Source organism: Perognathus longimembris, chromosome 28 (genome assembly GCF_023159225.1).
Source record: "Perognathus longimembris pacificus isolate PPM17 chromosome 28, ASM2315922v1, whole genome shotgun sequence".
Lineage (NCBI taxonomy): Eukaryota > Metazoa > Chordata > Mammalia > Rodentia > Heteromyidae > Perognathus > Perognathus longimembris.
The window spans coordinates 97,786,855-97,797,274 of NC_063188.1; the positions used below are offsets into that span (position 1 = coordinate 97,786,855).

Consider the following 10,420-nt stretch of genomic DNA (forward strand, 5'->3'; position numbering starts at 1 on the left):
TTGTTCTCAAGCTCACCACTCAAAAAATGACAATACGTTTTGCAACTGAAGACCACCAAGGTTTGCTTTATCATCTACATACTGCAACACTTGGTGTCCTTGTTTGTGTTACTGAACTATCACTGTGAAAGGGAAAAGGAAGTGGTTCATTGAAAAGACAGTAACAAGAAATGATTTTTACAAGATCAGTAACACGCATGTCACCATAGCAGGCCTTTAGGTCCCTGTGCATATAGAAATGCAAAGGCTGAGTGAACATTTATAGAAATGGGCTCAAAGAAAAGGCACATAATTAGAATCCAGAAGTTTGCTGTCCAAATACATGGCAACTTTCATACACTAACTTAGCTTTCCTAAAGAGGACAGAAGAAAATGTACAGAGACAAGATGCTTCTATTTCAGGGCAAAGCAATTAAGGTGACAATTTCCTGGAAAATGTAGTTTCTCTCCTGTTATCTTGTAAAGTCATCTTTAGTTAAAAACAAAACAAAAATGAAAACAAAATTGGCAGTACTCAGAGAAACGAAGTATGATGGGGCTCCATGGTAGTAATGGAAAATATTATTGTCATTATTGTAGTGAGCATAGAAACAGCACATAAAAGTCAGCAATAGCAGGAAAAGTAAATTTCAAAGTAAGTTTTATTCATTTATTTATTTTGCTGGTTACCAGTGTTTGAACTTCCTGGGCTTGCTGGCTTAGCTGGCTCTTACCATTTCGGCCACACCTTCATCTCAGCTTTTTGCTTGTTATTTTCAAGATGGAGTCTCACAGACTTTTCTGCCTGGGCTGGCTTCAAACTATGATACTCTGGATTATAGCTTCCTGAGTAGCCAGGATTATAAGCATGAGCTACTGGTGCCTGGTTGCATAGGAAACTTTAGTGGCAAAAATGTAAGCAAAATAATCGTGTTTCTATTAAAAAGTAGTTCAAGACCAAGGCATTTTTTCACAAATGTGATAAATCAACGCTGTAATGAAGTTCCGGGAGGAATGAGAAGCCCTTACATGAACAGTGGGTAGAGAGCTATATGCCAGTTCTTTCATTTAGTAAGCCACTAAACTGGAGAAACTAAAAACTGTTCTGAAAAACCTCATTTACTTATTCCTCCTAGTTAAGAAGAAACACAGTGGAAAAGCTCATGTTTTCTTGCTTTTGTCCCTTTTGGGGCCTTTGTCAGCAGATTACAATTTGAGCTTCATTGTAGGTTATGTTCAAAACACCAGGCTGTGATAGGAATACTACCTTAAACTTGAGTAGCCCTTCTATAGCTCAAGCACTTGTCATTTTCAAGTTTTACCAAAAGGACAGCCATAAGGAATGCATGAAAAAAGTAGGTGTCAGTTACCAAGGAATGTCTTAGACCAGAGTTTTCCAAACTTTACTATGCCTAGGAATCACCCGTGGGATCTTGTTAAAATGCAGGTACTGATGCAGTAGGTCTGGGAAGGTCTGATATTTTACATTTCTAACAAGCTCCCAGGTGATGCCTATGCTTCCAGTATACTGATCACACTTAGAGGAACAAGGTTAGGTTTGACTTGAGAAAAAAATATGTATGGAAAAGAAGATGATTTGAGTTCATTAGTATGTTATTTTCTTAGTTGCTGAATTGTTTGATTACTTTCAGTTGGGTAAACTTTCTTATACAATTTAGTGCTTCTAATTTTTTTTTTTTTGCCAGTCCTGGGGCTTGAACTCAGGGCCTAAGCACTGTTCTTGGCTTCCTTTTGCTCAGGGCTAGCACTCTGCCACTTGAGCCACAGAGCCACTACCGGCTTTTTCTGTTTATGTGGTGCTGAGAATCGAACCCAGGGCTTCATGCATGCTAGGCAAGCACTCTATCACTAAGCCACATTCCCAGCCCCAGTGCTTCTAATTTTTTTAAGTGCTAGTCCTGGGGCATGAATTGGGGTCTGGACAGCTCTTTTCCCTCAAGGCTAGCGTTCTACCACTTGAGCCACAGCTCCACTTCTGGCTTTTTTAGGGTAATTAAATAGAGGTAAGAGTTTCTTGGGTTTTCCTGCCCAGGCTGGCTTCCAACCATGATTCTGAGATCTCAGCCTTCTGATGGGTGTGAGCCACTGGGACAACACCTGTCTTTGTGTTTTTGAGGCAAGGATCTCATTGTGTACCTCAGGCTGGGCTGGAACTCACTATGTAGTCTAGGTTAGTCTTGAACGTCTATTTCTTCCTGATGGCATCATAAATATGCATACTAGCATGTCCAAGTGAATTCTTTACTAATAAAGCTGGAAGAGGAGCTGTGGTTCAAGTGGTACAGTGATAGCCTTGTGCAAAGAAGAAGGCAATAATGCTCAGCATGTATAACTAAAAAATTATATAAAGGTATAAAGGAACAAACAAAAATGATTTACAATGCATCAAGAGATAATGGCTAGGGGCTGGGACTATGGCCTAGTGGCAAGAGTGCTTGACTCATATATATGAAGCCCTGGATTCGATTCCCCAGCACCACATATATAGAAAATGGCCAGAGGTGGCGCTGTGGCTCAAGTGGCAGAGTGCTAGCCTTGAGCAAAAAGAAGCCAGGGACAGTGCTCAGGCCCTGAGTTCAAGCCCCAGGACTGGCCAAAAAAAAAAAAAGAAAAGAAAAAAGAAAAAAGAGATAATGGCTATAAAAAATTAGTGTTCCATCTAAACTTTCCCATTGTGTTTATTACCACAAATTAGTCACAATGATTACTAAATTTTGTACTTTGCCATTACATTGCATTTCCTCGTGCCATTAAAGATTAAAACCAATATTTAAAAATAACAGATTTTTTCCACTTTTTTGGTAGCACTGGGGAGTGAACTCAGGGCCTTGAGTTTGCTAGGTAAGTTCTCTACCACTTAAGACAGCCTCCAATCCTTTTGTGGGTTTTTTTTTCAGAGAAGGTCTCTTGCCTTTCCCCTGTGTGGCCTAAAACCATGATCCTCCTGTCTCTACCTGCTGACTAGCTGAGATTATAGATATACACATCACATTTGGCCCTATTTTTAAACAGAGGGTTTCATTCTGGTATGGCTGAAACTCTCACTTTTTTATTTTCAAAATCCTTTATGTACATGTATAATCACTTTCAAATAATAAACAAGTATCTATGCTGTACACTTAGCCTCATAGCCTAAGAGAATGTTACAATTAATAACAACTAAGAACTTTAGTTATTTGTTAAAAAATCAATTTTAAAGTTATCTACCTCCACATCTATTTTGCAAAGATTTTTTTCACAATTACCAAATATATAATTTTAAGAAGAATAAACATTTTTTTTTTTTTTTTTACTGAATTTTGGTTTACTTCTCTATGTTTCTGGTAAGTGTGAATTGCATTTTGGGTGCACTTTACCTGGTATTTTTAAAAGTACAGAAAAGGCTCATTTGTAAAATTCACCAAGTTTCCCCATGAGCTAACCCAACCTATGGCTTTAAAAAGTGGCATAAGAAGCTGGGCACTTGCGGCTCACACCCGTTATCCTAGCTACTCAGGAGACTAAAATCTGAAGATTGCAGCTCAAAGCCAGCCCGGGCAGAAAACTCTCCAAGAAACTCATCTCCAATTAACCACTTAAAAACTGGTGGTGGAGCAGTGGCTCAAAGTGGTAGATCACTAGCCTTGAGCAAAAGAGCTCAGGGACACAGTCCAAGCCCTGAATTTAAGCCTCTAAAACCAACCCAAAAAAGTGGCATAAGAATAAGTAGACCTTGGGGCTGGGAATGTGGTTTAGTGGTAGAGTGCTCGCCCAGCATGCATGAAGCCCTAGGTTTGATTCCTCAGCACCACATAAGCTGAAAAAGCCGGAAGTGGCACTGTGGCTCAAGTGGTAGAGTGCTAGCCTTGAGCAAAAAGAAGCTGTAGGCACAGTGCCTGGACCCTGAGTTCAAGCCCCAACACTGGCAAAAAAAAAAAAAAAAAGAAGAAGAAGAAGAAGAAGAAGAAGAAGAGAAGAAGAAGAAGTGGACCGGATAGGTACTCTCCAACTTTATTTTTTTGGTGCTAGTCCTGGAGCTTGAATTCAAGGACCAGGAGCTGTCACTCAGCTTTTTAAATTTTTGCTCAAGGCTAGCACTCTACCACTCAAGCCATAGCCACATTTTGGCTTTTTGGTGCTTAATTGGAGATAAGAGTCTTAAGGACTTTCCTGCCTGGGCTGGCTTTGAATAGAATCCTCAAATCTCAGCCTCCCAAGAAGCTAGAATTGCAGAAATGAGCCACCACTGTCTGGCTTACAGCTTTGTTTTTAATACTCAGAATTTAACAGGCCAAGGCTAAGAATGTTAACTGTTTGGGAAGCACTCCTGCAGGTTCTTTTTGCTTCTTTTATTCCAGTACTTCTAGCAATAAAACTCTTACTTTGGCTTTAGCAGTTTGGGGAATACAGTAGAAATCCTTAACAATAACACCTGCCTTGAGACCCTTAAAACTGTCCAAATTCCCATCCACACTACAGCATGTCACCTCTTCTACAAAACTCTTAGCTCTGGTTTTAAAAAGATACCACCTTTTAAGACCCCTTCATGGTTTGGTCTGAGCTATTGTCTTTCTTTCCGAGACTATTTTCTAAGAAGAAATACAACTGTTAGCACTTTATGAGTGCAACTATTCATTTGATAGTGAGCAGAACAGGACCTTGCAGCAGTGTGAGTGCCATAGCAGCTAGCTTGGTTCACTCACTAGTTAAGTGACCTGATATTCCTTCACTTCAATTCAAATGTGGCATCAGCAAAATGATAGGTACATGCCACTTGCCTTCAGTAGCACTTACAAAGAGTTGAAGAGCTACTTTCCATCTGCAAATGTCAAGGAACTCTCATAACTTGTGGCACGTCTGACTCAACCAAGCACATAGTTCTAGAACTTTACCTAAAATTGCTCCCCAGTCATGGACAGAACTGTTTCCTAGGACTAATTCTTTTAAAATCCTTAAAATGACTTATGTGATCTCATTTTCCACTAAGACTTCTCTCACCAAATATTCAGTGAGCTGGCTATAAGAATCAATCCCCAGTCTCAATGAACTTAGTGAGAAAGATAAAGTATAATAAAACCAATTCAAGATAACTACAATGAGAAAGGCACTCAAAAAGGTCATACAGGACAGAAAAAGAAAACATGTACATAAATCAATCCCTTCATCAATATAATGGGCACAATACACTTCTGCATCCCAGGGCTTACGCATGTCACATATGTGAAAGGGCAATAGAAAAATGTCAAGCACCAGACAAAAGAAAAGCCTGGGTTTGGGTGACAGTGACAGAAATCAGAAATGCCTACAGACATTAGCATCCCCAAGAAAAAAAACAAAATAGGCAATCACAAAAGGTAGACAGAGGCTGGGTGCTAGTGGCTTACACCTGTAATATGAGCTACTCAGGAAGCTGAGATCTGCAGATCATGGTTCCAAGCCAGCCCAGTTAGGAAAGTCTGTGAGAGTCCTATATCCAATTAAACACCAGAAAACCGGAAGTGGAACTCTGGCACAAACTGGTAGAGCACTAGCCTTGAGCACAAAAACTCAGGGACAGTGACCATGCCCTAAATTCAAGCCCCAAGACTGACCACAAAAAAAAAGGTGGATAGCTAACTTCAAGAAGAAAGTGAGTAAGAAAACAAGTGAGAGCAAAACTCATGGGAAGTGAAAGCAACATTTCACCTGGCTCAGGGCCCAAGGTACACAGCTACTTCTATAGGTATAGTGTAGGAGTCCCAAGGCCCTCTGTGAAAACCAGCGGTGAGCTGAAGATAGGTCTTCTAGGCTTAAAGCCATTCCTGTTGCAAAGTCAGACTTCCTAACGGATGTTACATAGAAGGTTAGGTCACTGTCTATTTTAACATGTGCTGCAACTCTACTCACTTTCTTCAACACAGTGCTAAATCCTTGTGTTCCAGTTCTGGCAGTCAAATGCCAGATGGGGTTTATGGAAAAATTCACCCAGTAAACCATCTATTATGCTAGACTCAAAAACTGATGCTGAAGCCTTCAACTGATGTTGAAGCCCAAAGACTTTTTGCCTTAGATTATGACGCTGTGTGGAGGCACAGTGTTTTTGTGTTGTTTTTTTCAGTCAGTCACAGGGCTTGAACTTAGGGCCTGGGTGCTATTACTGAGCTTTTTCACTCAAGTCTAGGGCTCTACCACTTTGAGCCACAGCACCACTTCTGGTTCTCTGCTAGTTAATTTGAGATAGGATTCACAGACTTTCCTGCCCAGGCTTGCTATGAACCACGATCCTCAGATCTCAGCCTCCTGAGTAGCTAGGATTACAGGCTTGAGCCAATGGGACCCAGCCATAGCTTTTAAAGAGACAATTAGGCCCAAAAGAAGTCTTAGGAAGGCCTCTATTCCAATAACTGGCGTCCCAGTAAGAAAAAAACAAGTGCAAAGTAAAGATATGGGAAAATGGCCACCTTCAAAGCCAAGGAGAGATGCCGCAGATGACAGTAACCTTGACCTCAGAATAGATGCTAGAAAGCAAGCCTACAGAATGGTGAGGACATACTCTTCTGCTCTTTAGCCCACCCAGTCTGAGATAGTTTGTTACTGCAGTCCTAACCAGCTCACAGTACTATCCTCCTCCAAATAGCTGACACATGATAAGAGGAGGTAAGCAACTGGTAAGAAAGAATAGGAATAGAAAACAAATTTCTGTCTAGAAATCAAGACCAAACTCTAAAGTAAAATGGCAATGTGTGGCTCCCTCCCTTTGCTTCTAAGGCAACTTGACCAGGTTGGTGGTAACATGAAGGCCATACTACACTTGAGGCCATACCACACTTGACCGCTGCTCAATCTTCTTTCCCCAACACACTGTAAACTCATCCAGGGCAGGGAGTAGCTGCTATCCATCTTTCTTCCTGACACAGGAGCAACAGGTGTATATTGTTTTTAATGTTCTTGAAATAAGCAGCACACACAAAAAAGGGTTCCATTGAGAAAAGTGTAAGCCGTTTCCCCCCTTTCTATATTTTTCAGCAGACCTAAATTTAGGCAACTAGGCAAAGATTTGAAGTGATTCACGTTTTCCCAAACTGTTCACTTATCCCTCCTCAGGCCAAGGCCCCATGGGATGAGATAGCCAACTAGGACCATTTCGTGCTGCTATCCTGGAAATGGATTTTTACTTCATCTACTGCCACAATATTCTTCTAAAACCTCCTTTGGATCCATTATGCCATCTGTGTACAGTCTGGAGCGGTTAAGGTAATAATGCCAAAGTCCCACAGAAATAAGATTTTTAAAATGTTACGTAGTTACAGTGAACATGCAGTAAACACTTCACCAAAGTGAATAACAGTCCTTTACCATTTTAAAGGAAAGGGAAAAAATACCAAATGGGGTTAATTCACATTATGGACTAATGGCCTGTAAACTTTCGTTTGAAAGCAAAGCACATAAAAAGCTTTGACACAGCTACTTTTCACTGTAAAAATAAATAAACCTCCTTCAAATAATTTGTATGTGTCGTCCCCCCCCCAAGTCAAACTGCCAAGTTTCAAACAAAAATTAAATCCACCATCCTGTTACAACTCTTAAAAGGCGGGCTTTATAATGGAAATAGTAAAGCAATCTCCGTGAAGGAAATGTTGCTAGGTACTGACAGTAAGGGAGAGAGTCTACAACAATACTTCATACACCGGCAACATGGTACTTGTTGACAGAGGATGCTAGGATTTCATTCTAATGATACAACTATCAGTTCTCACAAGTTGCTTTTCTTTTTATGTTAACATCTACAGGTGCTCTGGTTTTGGTCCAAATCCAACAGATTGGGTTTTTTTTTTTGCCACTCCTGGGGCCTGAACTCAGGGCCCAATCACTGCCCCTGGCTTCTTTCACTCAAGGCTAGCATCCTACCAGTTGAGCGCCACTTCCAGCTTTTTCTGTTCATGTGGTGCTGAGGAATTGAACCCAGGGCTTCATGTATGCAAAGCAAAGACTCTACCACTAAGCCACATTCCCAGCACCCCAAGAGATTTTAATTCATTTTTAAGTAGGCCTTCCTTGAGCAACAAAGAGAAGGCCAATTTTCACTTCAGCTTATAAAGTAAGAAGTGAATGTTATACACACTATATTAACTTAAATATATAGAACTTGCCTTATAATTTGTTTTCTGCTGGACCAAACTATTTTTTTCTTCCATTTCCCCTATGACTTGTATTAAGTTCTTCTTTATTTTTTTTAAATCTAGAATCCATCCAACTGATCTGTTCAGGGTATATAGGAGAGGGGTTCCCAAACTTGGCTGCCCATTAGAATTATCTGAAAGGGCTTTCTAAAAATGTATTGGTTCCCAAGCTTTATCTCATACGTGAATTTGAGTGTCTGAGCATGCAATCAGTGGACTTATATTTTTTATATACTCCAAGCAACACAAAGGAGACAGTTATCATGTTATATAGTAAATTATCTGAGAAGCCATATTTTGAAGGGTAAGATACCAGATAGTACAATTCACCATGTGACCACTGATGGCACTGGCCAGATCTGACCTCTATACTACAATCAGATGTCATGTATTAGGAAACTTCTTCATCTGATCCCCTGGTATTTAGGAACCAAAGTTTGAATTTAAATTCTACCACTAAGCTACGCACCAGTGGTTCATGCTTGTAATCCTAGCTACTCAGGAGGCTGGGGTCTGAGGATTGTGGTTTGATGCTAGCCCAGGCTGCTAAGTCCATGAGACTCTTCTGTCCCATTAGCCAAATATACAAAATCTCAAGTGGAGCTGTGACTCAAAGTGGTAAAGCACTAGCCTTGAGTTGAAAAGCTCAGGGACAGCGCCCAGGCCCTAAATTCAAGCTCTTAGGACTGGTGTGTGCATGTGGGTGCATGTGCACGTGCGCATGTGTGCGTACGCACGCACACAGGCACCCCCCCCCACATTCTACCACTAACAAATACCCTGATACCACTTAGCATTATTGCATGATCTGTCAATGCCCTAAGTGTGTAAAACTCACGCCTTCCTAAACTATAATTTAGGAATAATAAGCAGGATGAAGCTCAAAGGAATAATGGTTTCAATAGCTCAAATTCAACAAATAAAACAAAAGTGTTCTTGGAACATTTCATGAAGTTCCTTCTGTCAGACCCATACATTTTGTACCCTTCTTGTTTCATTTTATTTCATCTTCTGACAATGTAAAAAAGCCTGTCAATTCACTCAGTGCCATTTTTACCCCGATTTGCTGAGTAGTATATTAGAAACAGACAGCAACAACAAAAAAGCACCCCATTTTTTAAACTTTTAAAATGGTACGACAGTAAACAGTGTGAGTATACAGATTCTAACAATAGCTTTTCCCCTTTTATAAGCAAAAAGCGTCCAAGTGGCTACCATATTTTCTCCTATTTTTTTTTCTGGGATACCATGTATGTTACTGGATGTTCTCCAGGAAGCTGGGCTAAGTCGCCAGATGTCATAGATAATTCTCCATGTCTCCAAGAGTCAGTGGACTTTTTGAAAACTGCTAATCATGAAAGACCAATCTGGGCTCTCAGGGAAGAAATTTAGAGCTGTATGTAAGAGATTATAGCCCTGGGGAATCTAAAATCATCTAGGGAACCTAGGATGGATAGATTCAGAAGAAAGTAATGGGGAAGCAAGTTCTAATATATTCAATACCAAAACAGGTAACTGACCTGACAAAAACAGACCATTTATTAGAGAATCAGTACTTAATTTTTCCAACGCACAACCACCATTAAGAAAAAAAATTGTCAATGTCAAAAGAAAAACAGCTATTAAATGATATTACAAGTAAATATATTAGCCATGAACAATTTTCTAAAACCTAGTTATTTATTAATGAATAGAAGGAATTTCTTCTCTGTGTAACCTTTACTAATTCCTCAAAAATAAGCTGTGGAAATGCTTGCTGAACATCGAAAGACAAAAGATGAATATTTAAACCAAGTCTTTCCTTAACCGTAAAATATTTTACTTTCAAGGACAGAAAAAACAACTCAAGACATTAATAATTTCTGTCCTATCTTGGAGATAGAACAAGTGAAGTTAATTATGTCTGAGATTGAAAACAGACCAAATCAAGGACTGCATGGGCATCCTTATGTGAGAAAACCCTGCAATAGTTGTAGATTTTTTTTCTATGCTGTTGAGATTGCCTCCAGTCCTAATACCGACCAACAAAATGCTGAATTGATATTCACTGACAAACAACATAAACACTCTGTAGGTAACTAATAAGAAAAATGTGTAAATTTGCCTTTTTTATTTTTTCCAGGTAATAGAAAAGTTGTCAATGTGATTTTCAGGTAGGAAGAAAAAACCATGCACTTGTCATGACATTTTCAAATACTTTAAGTTATGTAACAAAGCTTTTCCCAGACCCATTAAGTCCCACAGTGCCTGAAGTCTTGTATGAGGAAACACAGGGTGCAGAG

General features: G+C 39.8%; 1 protein-coding gene across 1 annotated transcript in view; it reads right to left on the bottom strand.

The window, feature by feature from the left end:
• Positions 1-10,420, bottom strand: part of Pola1 (DNA polymerase alpha 1, catalytic subunit) — a 300,929-nt gene that overhangs the window by 63,012 nt on the left and 227,497 nt on the right. The window lies entirely within an intron of this gene.